Here is a 12,354-nt window from a genome sequence, read left to right on the forward strand (position 1 = left end):
TTTATATGGCAGCTATATCAGGTTATGTACCGATTTACGCCATGCTTAGCACAGGAATTGGAAGCCAAAACAAAACACATTATGCAAAATTTCATCCAAATCGTATGAGAATTGCGCTCTCCAGCGGCTCAAGAAGTCATGATCCAAGATCGGTTTATATGGCAGATATATCAGGTTATAGACCGATTTGAATGGTATTTAGTGCAGTTGTTGGAAGTGATACCAAAACACCACGTGGAAAATGCAAAAGAGGTCAAGACCCCAGATCGGTTTATATGGCAGCTATATCAGGTTATAAACCGATTTAAACCATACTTAGCGCAGTTGTTGGAAGTGATACCAAAACACACGTGCAAATTTTCAGCCACATCGGATAAGAATTGCGCCGTCTCGATACTCAAAATGTCAAGACCCCAGATCGGATTATATGGCAGCTATATCAAAACATGGACCGATTTGGCCCATTTACAATCCCAACTGACTAATAAAAAGTATTTGTGCACAATTTCAAGCGCCTAACTTTACTCCTTAGAAAGTTAGCGTGCTTTCGACAGACAGACGGACGGACGGACATGGCTAGATCGATTTAAAATGACATGACGATCAAGAATATATATACTTCGTGGGGTCTTAGACGCTTATTTCAAGGTGTTAGAAACAAAATGAGGAAATTAGTATACCCCCATCCTATGGTGGAGGGTTTAAAAATTGCATATTCATCGCAGCCGAATCGATAGATGAGAGCAGCGGGATGCCGGCAGAGGTGAGCGATGGCTTTGCTAAGCTCACAACTAGACCGAGAAGAACCTGCATCACAATCGAGCGAAAGTGCAGGATGCTGGAGGGGAAAGAACTGATATTCCCAGCACTTCTACGGAAGTTGGAAAGAGAATCAGATCCCCGAAGACAATAACACTACTAAAACGCTACAGAAGAAAAACAGCTCCCCGCTTTCAAGTACTCTGGGAAAGTGTCCTGTAGAGTCGGTACAGAAGCGAAGGAAGCGCGCACGGCCCCCTGAGTCTTCATGGAAAAGGGAAGATGGTCGTTGAGGAAGGTAAGGAGCCGGAGTGGCAAGGAAGCACAAGAGAGATGAGATGACTTTTGCAGTCATCGATATCGGCTATACATCCGGTAGAATTCCACCAGATCGTCGGTCTCAGGTGAGGCATTGGGTAAACGATCGGGTTATCGAACATCTATTGAATACTGAAGGGGTTCCACCCATACGCATTATGAGCTGTGAGTATAGAGGAAACATCTTAACGCTGCGCTTTGCGTCAGCGGAATGTATTGATGCCGTCAAAATGCTCGTTGAAAGTTTCCACACTCCCGGGGCGCAAAGATCGACCTAGTGAGAAAGATGGACATCCCGCAGCTAACAAAGGCGACGGCGCATCAAGGATGTGGGCGAAATGAAATCAGCAAAACTAAGATTTGGTCGTAGAGAAATGCGAGGTTTTCCACAAGAAGGAGAAGGAGTAAGGAACTCTCTTTATGGTCGGCATTGATCAATTTCCGTGACAAGTTTGGCTAAGACTAAAGGCATGGCGTACTATGGGGCCATGGGGGAAGACAAGGATAGGCAAATGTCCTCATATTGAGCCATCAGGCGGTGCAGGGGCGGGACGCTCAATAATGCTTATCGGACATGGAGCCGACGACGAGATTAGGGGGAATGAAAAAGCATACGATTTGGCAGTGAAAGGCAGAGAACTGCGATCAATAAACTTTGTTAACCCGATGCCTTTGTGGTCGACGCAGTCCGAGTTAATGGCGTGGGCGAAGAATGCGAATGTAACACTGTGGAATAGCGAAACGGTCGGTAGGACGGCGAAAATTCAATAGGGAGATCTGGATCGTGAGAGGACGAGGCTATTACTGAAAGGACATATAGGACTACGAGCTCACTTATGCGAAATCGGTGCGGTAAGTGATGGCATGTGTAGGGCATGTGGTGAAGATGATGAAACGTTGGAGCATATGGCAGCTATATCAGATTATGAACCGATTAAAACCATACTAGGCATAGTTGTTGGAAGTCATAACAAACCACAAAGTGCAAAATTTCAGCCAAATCGGATTAGAATTGCACCCTCTAGGGGCTCAAGAAGTCAAGATCCCAGATCAGCTTACATGGCAGCCATATCAGGTTATGGACTGATTTGAACCATGCCTATCACAGTAGCTGGAAATCATAACCAAATATTTCGTGCAAAATTTCAGCCACATCGGATGAGAATTGCGATCTCTAGAGGCTCAAGAAGTCAAGACCCAAGATCGGTTTATATAGCAGCTATATCAAAACATGGACCGATATGGCCCATTTACAATACCAACCGACCTACACTAATAAGAAGTCTTTGTGCAAAATTTCACGCGGCTAGCTTTACTCCTTCGGAAGTTAGCGTGCTTTCGACAGACAAACGGACGAACAGACGGACAGACATGGCTAGATCGACATAAAATGTCACGACGATCAAGAATATATATACTTTATGGGGTCTCAGACGAATATTTCGAGTAGGTACAAACAAAATGACGAAATTAGTATACCCCCCATCCTATGGTGGAGGGTATAAAAAACAAGTAAAAGCGTGCTAAGTTCGGTCGGGCCCAATCTTATATACCCTCCACCATGGAGCGCATTTGTCGAGTTCTTTTCCCGGCATCTCTTCTTAGGCAAAAAATCATATAAGAAAATATTTGCTCTGCTATTAGAGCGATATCAAGATATGATCCGGTTTAGACCACAATTAAATTATATGTTGGAGACCTGTGTAAAATGTCAGCCAATTCGAATAAGAATTGGGCCCCTTTGGGAGCTCAAGAAGTATAATAGAGAGATCGATTCATATGGGAGCTGTTTTAGGCTATTGACCGATTCAGACCATAATAAACACGTATGTTGATGGTCATGAGAGGATCCGTCGTACAAATTTTCAGGCAAATCGGATAATAATTGCGACCTCTAGAGGCTCGAAGTCAAGATCCGCTGTCGGTTTATATGGCAGCTATATCAGGTTATGAACCGATTTGAATCATATTTGGCACAGTTATTGGATATCATAGCAAAACACGTGGTGCAAAATTTCATTCCAATCGCATAAGAATTGCGCACTCTAGAGGCTCAAGAAGTCAAGACCCAAGATCGGTTTATATGACAGCTATATCAGGTTATGGACCGATTTGAACCATACTTGGCGAAGTTGTTGTTGATATCATAACAAAACACGTGGTGCAAAGTTTCATTCCAATCGCATAAGAATTGCGCACTCTAGAGGCTCAAGAAGTCTAGACCCAAGATCGGTTTATATGACAGCTATATCAGGTAATGAACCGATTTGAAGCACAGTTGTTAAAAGTGAAACTAAAACACGTGGTGCAAAATTTCAGTCAAATCGGATGAGAATTGCGCCCTCTAGAGGCTCAAGAAGTCAAGACCCAAGATCGGTTTATATGGCAGCTATATCAAAACATGAACCGATATGGCCCATTTACAATACCAACCGACCTACACAAATAAAAAGTATTTGCGCAAAATTTCAAGCGGCTAGCTTTACTCCTTCGGAAGTTAGCGTGCTTTCGACAGCCAGACGGACGGACGAACGGACGGACATGGCTAGATGGACATAAAATGTCACGACGAGCAAGAATATATATACTTTATGGGGTCTCAGACGAATATTTCGAGTAGTTACAAACAGAATGACGAAATTAGTATACCCCCCATCCTATGGTGGAGGGTATAAACATATTTAATTAAAAAAAATATTGAATCAATTACTTTTTTAATTGAAAACAATATTATTTTCAATTAAAGTTTTAATTGAAAATTTTTAGACAATTTTTTTCTGTGTAGAAATGTAAATCGAGGAATCAGTTGCTGTCATACCAACCTATATCAGGTTATGAACCGATTAAGGCCATACTAAGCATGTCAGTTGAAAGTTTTTACAGAACATGATGCGCACAATTTGGGAGGATTGGATAGGAGTTATGACCTCCAGCTTAATCTAAATATTTGTCCATATACAATCCCAACCCAATCCAACATGTATAAGAAATATCTTTGCAAATTTTTCAAGCTGCTTGTCTTTGCATCATGCTTTCGACGGACAGATGGACAGACATTACTCTTCTACAATTTAAAATCATCTCCCCTTTTTTCTTAGTGTTCGCATCATTAGTTTAAAACTGCTGTCAGTTTTTGGATGGTGAATGAGTAGATAGATAGAAATAAGGGTATCCTAAATGGTTGATTGACATATTTGATATGCCATAATAACCAATTCTTTGACGTTATAAAGCATCTTTTACCACTGACTGTTTAATAAATGATGGGATGGAAGTATTAGTAGGCAAAGGGGAACCAAAACAGAATGAAGCGGCAACTAATTGATGTGAGATGCACAAACAAATTTACCCTTTTTGTCGCAAACCCTTAAAATATTTTTCGATAAAGGCAATTATTAAACAATTTATATTTATTTATTATATAAAAGCATTAAATGTGTACTTACATCTGCTTTAAAGGTTTCAGCGATGAGAAAGAACAAGATGACTCAAATTGAAGATTAAGCTCAAATTTCAAGCGTAATTTCACGATACACAACACAAATACACGACAAATACTGGTAGTACATTCTTGTTATTTTTCCGCCACCACACAGTAATATGGAATCGAAAAAAACTAGTAAAACGTATTCCATTAGAGAACGGGTAGAGATAACTCCTTAAAATTTGAAATGGTTAAAGCTGTAGTGTTATCATGTGCAAAATTTGAAGGCCCTAGGTGGTCCAGGTGCCTCTTGGCATGCCCCTAAGTTGGTCATCTCGGAATTTCGAAAAATTGTTCGGGCTGTCATTTGTGGTTCGATTTCCAATTTGGTTTTGCTGGATAGTGCTCAAAAGTCCCTACAAAAAAGTCCGCTTTGAGGTCTACAATATCTCCACTGGGTTTAGGCTTTAAATTTTTTTGGTTTTGCAATTTTGACCGAGACCTGTTTTGTATTTTGCAATTTATGAAGGCATTTGTGGTTCAATTTTTAATTTTATGCATGACTAGCTGAACCCGGTCCGCTTCGCTGTGCCTTCTTCTAGACCATATGAAATATAACTTTCTTTTCAATTACACATTTTGCATTCACTAAGTTACACATATATTTTGCGGTCATGTTTTTATAGAACTTTTAGACTATTGAAGAAGCTTGTCCCAGGCTAGGAGGGTTTAAAAAATAAAACCGAAGCAGTCAAAGTTTAGTTCCTGTAATTTATTAATTCGAAGGACAGGCAAATTGTCAAAACAGTAGTGAAAAGCATATGATCAACTTGAACACTCTCTGCTGTACCTCGCCCTATTTATCTTTGTTCGGTTTGGCTTTGCTATTCAAATAATTAATATTCCCCAATAGATGGCGCTGAATTTGTTGTTGGTGATGCTCGCTGTTAATTCCCATCACATAGTCATCATTCTGTCTATTTTTGAATTCAATCGAATTTCTACTTTTGTCGGTTTATTTAACGTCACCGTTGCGCATGGGTAAGCATCATCGGCTTGCCAATGGCATAGATATCAGAAAAAATATTCAGCACTGGATATTCCTTCAATAATAAAGGGTGATTTTTAAGCCATTATCTTTTTGGCAACTCTGGTTAAACAGCTTACGCACGTTTCGTGTTTTGTTTCAGTGTCAAACATCTTCAGTTTGGTCTATAATTTAACCATGATTCGTCTTACAAGTTCATCGCGCGCCTCTTCCATTGAGCGTGATGCTCATTTATGGATCAATGGTTACGTAAATAAGCAGATTTGTCGATTTTGGAGTGAAGATCAGCCAGAAGCATTGCAAGAGCTAGCAATGCATCCAGACAAAGTCACAGTTTGGTGCGGTTTGTGGGCTGGTGGCGTCATTAGACCGTACTTCTTCAACGATGATGCGAATGGTAACGTAACTGTGAATGGTGAGCACTACAGTGAGATGATATCCAACTTTTTTTTGCCCAAAATTCAAGAGCTTGACTTGCATGACATGTGGTTTCAACAAGACGGTGCCACATGCCACACAGCACGCGTAACAATGGATTTATAGAGAGGCGGGACCGGTCAATTGGCCGCCTGCGATTTAACGCCTTTAGACTATTTTTTGCAGGGCAATGTTAAAGCTCATGTCTATACAAACAAGCCCGCTTCAATTGACGCATTGGAAGACAACATGGAAGCATTTATTCGTGAGATACCGGCCAAACTGTTGGAAAGAGTATGCCAAAATGGACGATGCCGGATGGACCATTTAAAGGCGCCGTCAAGGTCAACATTTGCATGAAATAATCTTCAAACATTAAATTATATGAACCGTACTATCGATTCAAATAAAGATTTCATACATTTTTTTGAATTTAATGTGTTTTTTTTTTTTGGAAACCTTTTCTATAGCTCTTAAAAAATCACCCTACAGTTGCGACAACTGTGAATAATTATCCATTTAAGACTTCAGTACAAAAACTTACGGCCTAGACCCGTAATTTTTTTTTCTTTTTATACCCTTCACCCTACGATGGGGGGTAAACTAATTTCGCCGTTTCGTTTGTAACACGTCGAAATATTCATCTGACACCCAATAAAATATATTTGTACAATCGTGATCGTCTTGACATTCTAAGTCGTTTTAGCCATGTCCGACCGTCGGTGGAAAGCACGCAAACTTTCGAAGGAATAAAGCTAGACGCTTCAAATTTTGCAGAAATAATTCCTATTAGTGTAGGTCAGTGGGATTGTAAATGGGCCATATCGATTCATGTTTTGATATAGCTCCCATATGAACCGATATCCCGATTTTAATTCTGGAGTCACTGTAGAGCTCAATTTTTATCCAATTTGGCTGAAATTTTGCACAATGACTTCTACTATATTCTCCAACATCTAACCCAGAATGGTCCGAATCGGTCCATAACCTGAAATAGCTCCAATAGCTTGGCAACTTTTATCCATTATCTTTTGTTTGCCTATAAAGAGATATCGGGCAAAAAAATGACAAATGAGATCCATGGTGGAGGGTATATAAGATTCGGCCCGACCGATCTTAGCACGCTTTTACTTGTTGTCACTCGATTCGCCAAGTCAATGTAAACAGCTATTTTCCATTTATAAAATCAATACTTGGCGAAAGAATCGAGTGACAAAAAGAAAAAAATTTTGTGGTTATCGGCACGCAACTTGGATTCGACTATAAAAAGAAGGATTCTAAACGTTGAGCTAAAATTTCAATTAAACCCGCTCCACCACGCATTCGCTTTCAAAACTTAAAAAATATTCACCTTTATATGTAATCTACTCTCAAATAGCTCTTATTCTGTGTTCGTTCGTTGAGCCTTCCCCTCTCACCGTTGGGCACAAACTTGGATATTCGCACTCTACTAATTAAATATTTATCTACGGCAAAGAGGCCCGTCTTTGGGGCGGGAAAGTTAAAAAATAATACCGCAAATGACCGCAACGAAATTCCTATATTTTATTTTTCTTTATTTTAAGAACTGCATGATCAATTTGGACCACTCTACCCTCTCTCTCTGTTCATGTTGGTGTCTCCACTCAGTTGATCCAATGGCAAACAGCCAATAGATGGCGCTAATTTAAATGTTAGTGCTACTCGCTTGGAGTTGCTTTACAGCTGTAACATTGATCATCATATTGTAGTTCTCTATAAATGACCATAAGACTACTTATTAAATAGTCATCATTTGGTATTTTTTAAATCAAATCAAATTGCCATTTTAAACGATTTTCTGAGCTAAAGAACTAATTTGCCGGTTTATATATTTGGTGCGGTGGCGACAGTTCTTAGTAATGTTCAACTTTTGAACAAAAAAGTGTTGTCCAGCAGCACGTCGTTTGGGCTTGACTAGGAAAAGAAGGTCCCTTATCGATGAGCTTAAAATGGCGACTCTTGACGCTAAGGCTTACATGTCATCACATAACTCTGAATGAATCGTCATAGTTTTGGGGGTATTGCGGCCTACATTTATTTATGTCCCCAAATTAATTAAATCACACAGTGTCCTGTGAGGTCATTATCCGCTAGATACATGAGGAAAATAAAGATATCAGATTCGCATCCCACAACCTTTTCCCTTAAATTAAATCCCATATTGTCATAATTGGTGTATACAGCCGTTTGGCGGAGGGCGTCTATAGGAGGTTTGTGCGCCCACCCCATCTGTCATTTGAGCACAAATTGTAATGACGCACTCCACTCAAAAATATCTATTACTTGATCCCCCACCCGTCAAATAACCTATTGAAGGCGGTTTTAGGAGGCAAAGCAACACCAAAGTTTTATGTCATATTCGTAATCTGCACTCAAATGCCTTTCATTTGAGTCTCATATAGCTATGTAAAATGGGAGTAAAATTCCCATTTGGGGGATTTCTTGGGGGGTGGGGCGACCAATATGTCTGTTTGAGTGAGTTTTGGCGTTGGGTGACCCCTTTGGTACTTGAACCTATTTTTAATGATATATTCGTATTCTACTCTCCAATACCTTTCTATTGATACCCATATTGTCCCTATCGGTCCACTTTTGGGTGGTGTTTTTGAGGTAGCGGGGGAGGGTCCGCCGCCTTCCGATATTACCAAATTATAAAGTCTATTCCTCCTTCCTGACCATATTCATAATCTACATACCAAATACCTTTCATTCAAGTCCCATATTGTCATGATCGTCCAATAAGTCTATTTTAGGGGGTTTTGGGGCTGGGGCGGTCCCCCTCTACTCCTGAAAACCTTTCATTTGAGTTCCGTATTGTCCCGATCGGTCCAGTTTTATTTTTGGGTCGTACTTCTGGGGTAAGGGGGAGGGTTCGCCTCCCTTCCGATATCAAACAAGTAAGAAGGCGTTAAGTTCGGCCGGGCCGAACTTTGGATACCCACCACCTCGGGTATATATGTGAACCACATTTCATCAAAATTCAGTGAAAAATGCATACCTTATGCCCCATAGCAGCTCTATATATATCATCCGATTTAGACCAAATGCTTATAAGTACATGTCATTGTTCAACAGAGAGATCGGCCTATATGGCAGCTATATCCAAATCTGGACCGATGTGAGCCAAATTGAAGACAAATATCGAAGGGCCCAACACAAGTCATTGTCCCAAATTTCGGCGACATCGGACAATAAATGCGCTTTTTATGGGCCCAAAACCTTAAATCGAGAGATCGGTCTATATGGCAGCTATATCCAAATCTGAACCGATCAGGGCCAAATAGAAGAAAGATGTCGAAGGGACTAAGGCAAATAGCTGTCCCAAATTTCAGCAAAATCGGATAATAAATGTGGCTTTTATGGGCCTAAGACCATAAATCGGAGGATCGGTCTATATGGCAGCTATATCCAAATTTGGACCGATCTGGGCCAAATTGACGAAGGATGTCGAAGGGCTCAACGTAACTCACTGTCCCAAATTTCAGTAAAATCGGATAATAAATGTGGCTTTTATGGGCCTAAGACCATAAATCGGAGGATCGGTCTATATGGCAGCTATATCCAAAACTGGACCGATCTGGACCAAATTGACGAAGGATATCGAAGGGCTCAACGCAACTCACTGTGCCAAATTTCAGGAAAATCGGATAATAAATGTGGCTTTTATGGGCCTAAAACCATAAATCGGAGGATCGGTCTATATGGCAGCTATATCCAAATTTGGACCGATCTGGGCCAAATTGACGAAGGATGTCGAAGGGCTCAACGCAACTCACTGTCCCAAATTTCAGCAAAATCGGAAAATAAATGTGGCTTTTATGGGCCTAAGACCATAAATCGGAGGATCGGTCTATATGGCAGCTATATCCAAATCTGGACCGATCTGGGCCAAATTGACGAAGAATGTTGAAGGGCCTAACACAACTCACTGTGCAAAATTTCATCCAAATCGAATATAAAATGTGGCTTTTATGGGCCTAAGACCCTAAATCGGCGGATCGGTTTATATGGGGGCTATATCAAGATATAGTCCGATATAGCCCATCTTCGAACTTAACCTGCTTATGGACAAAAAAAGAATCTGTGCAAAATTTCAGCTCAATATCTCAATTTTCAAAGACTGTAGCGTGATTTCAACAGACAGACGGACGGACATGTCTAGATCGTCTTAGATTTTTACGCTGATCAAGAATATATATACTTTATAGGGTCGGAAATGGATATTTCGATGTGTTGCAAACGGAATGACAAAATGAATATACCCCCATCCGTCGGTGGTGGGTATAAAAATTAGATAGCCTTCTGTTCTTTCCAGACCACGCCCCACAATCTATGAAAATTTCAAGAATATCGGTTCAGCCGTTCTATGTGCCGAGTCTTTAAGGAACAAACAAACTTACATACCCACAAATAAACAAACGAACACAAATTCAATTTTACATGAAGTAGAAGAAGATTTTACTCTGCGCCAAGCTTATATCTGATTTATGGTGTATTTTCCAGATCTAAAGCCACACTGCTAGGGCTCAATTATCTCATTGACTTTAGGTTTTAATCTTTCAGTACGCTCAAGTATCTTGCATGTGATGGGGAGGAGACTTATTGCTATGTAGTTTGCACATACCCTCTTGTCTCCCTTCTTGTATACGAGACAACGTATGCTGAGGTTCCAATCACCGGGTATGCGTTCCTCTAGCCAGATTGCGCAGATAAGCTGATGCATGCGCCTTACCAGCGTGTCGCCTCCGATCTTAAATAGTTCAGCGGGTAACCCGTCGGCTCCTGCTGCCTTGTTGTTCTTCAGTCGGGTCATTGCTTCATCATTGACTGGTTCTGCGGTATCCTCTTCGCCACCAACGTCGGACATTAGCAGTTGGGTAAAATGTTCTTTCCATATCCTCAGCATTGGTGTGATAGGAAATCAATGATCTTATAAATTTAAGGCTGCAATTAGGATTAGAATACATGAATGGAATTTGTTATGATGAAGTAACGAAATTTTACGTATACAGTTGAACCTCGAAAAATCGAAAACACGGATTAGAATACATGAATGGAATTTGTTATGATGAAGTAACGAAATTTTACGTATACAGTTGAACCTCGAAAAATCGAAAACACGGTTAACAGAGATTTTTTCTTGAATTTCATTATTTATGTGTTTTTATTGATTTTAGGTAATGCCATACAGAGTTTCTTTCCTTTTAATATATTGTACATTGGTATAGAATGCTTCTTAAAATAAATATACATAAATATATGTCCGTGAAGATAAATTTGAATATAACTTAGCCAAGACACAAACCCAACATTTTAACAGAGCCATATTAAGTGATTAACAGAGGACTAATAACGGATTTTCTTTTATGTTTTAAAAAGAAAAACGTAAATTTTTAGCTATTGCTCACCTAAAATATTCTAAAATCACTTGCTAAACAATAAATCTACAACTATAAAATGCTTAGTAATAATCAAACCCAAACCTCTATGCCAAAAATATATCTTGACGACCTATATGACCCATTTTTAAAACGGCATTGCAATGAACTTTGTCTTAGATAGGTGATACAAACTAATACCAGGATTGGCTCCTACCAAGAGCTACTAGAATCAGTAGCTCCATATTCAAATTATATTTCAGATCGGAGAAATTTGCCCAAAAGTTATATTTGAATTTAACATAATGGCCCACTGGACTGGTCATAGATAGGTGATACAAACTAATACCAGGATAAGCTCCTGCTAAGAGCTACTAGAATCAGTAGTTCCTATATTCAAATTATATTTCATATCGGAGAAATTTGGTCCCTAAAGTTATATTTGAATTTAACATAATGGCCCACTGTGCTGGACTGGTCATAGATAGGTGATACAAACTAATACCAGGATTAGCTCCTGCTAAGAGCTACTAGAACCAGTAGTCCCCATATCCAAATTATATTTCACATCGGAGAAATTTGGCCCCAAAGTTATATTTGAATTCAACATAATTTCCCACTGTGCTGGACTGATCATAGATAGGTTATACAAACTAATACCAGGATTAGCTCCTACTAAGGACTTTTAGAACCTTCAAATTATATTTCAGATCGGAGAAATTTGGCCCCTAAAGTTATATTTGAATTCAACATGATTATCCACTGTGATGGACTAGTCATAGATCTTCTTTCTTTCTTCTTTATTTGGCTATGACAGAATATTTGTTCCACTAGCCGAACGTAGAATAGCGTTCCAAGCGCCTCGATCTTCTACGCTCATTCTAAAATCTCTGACACCAAGTTTCGAGGTGTCTCACACCACTTGATTTTTCCATCAGCCTTTTGGTCTTCCCGGTTTACGTGTACCACCGTGTTTGCCTTCAAAAGAC

Source organism: Stomoxys calcitrans, chromosome 1 (genome assembly GCF_963082655.1).
Source record: "Stomoxys calcitrans chromosome 1, idStoCalc2.1, whole genome shotgun sequence".
Taxonomy (NCBI): Eukaryota; Metazoa; Arthropoda; class Insecta; order Diptera; family Muscidae; genus Stomoxys; species Stomoxys calcitrans.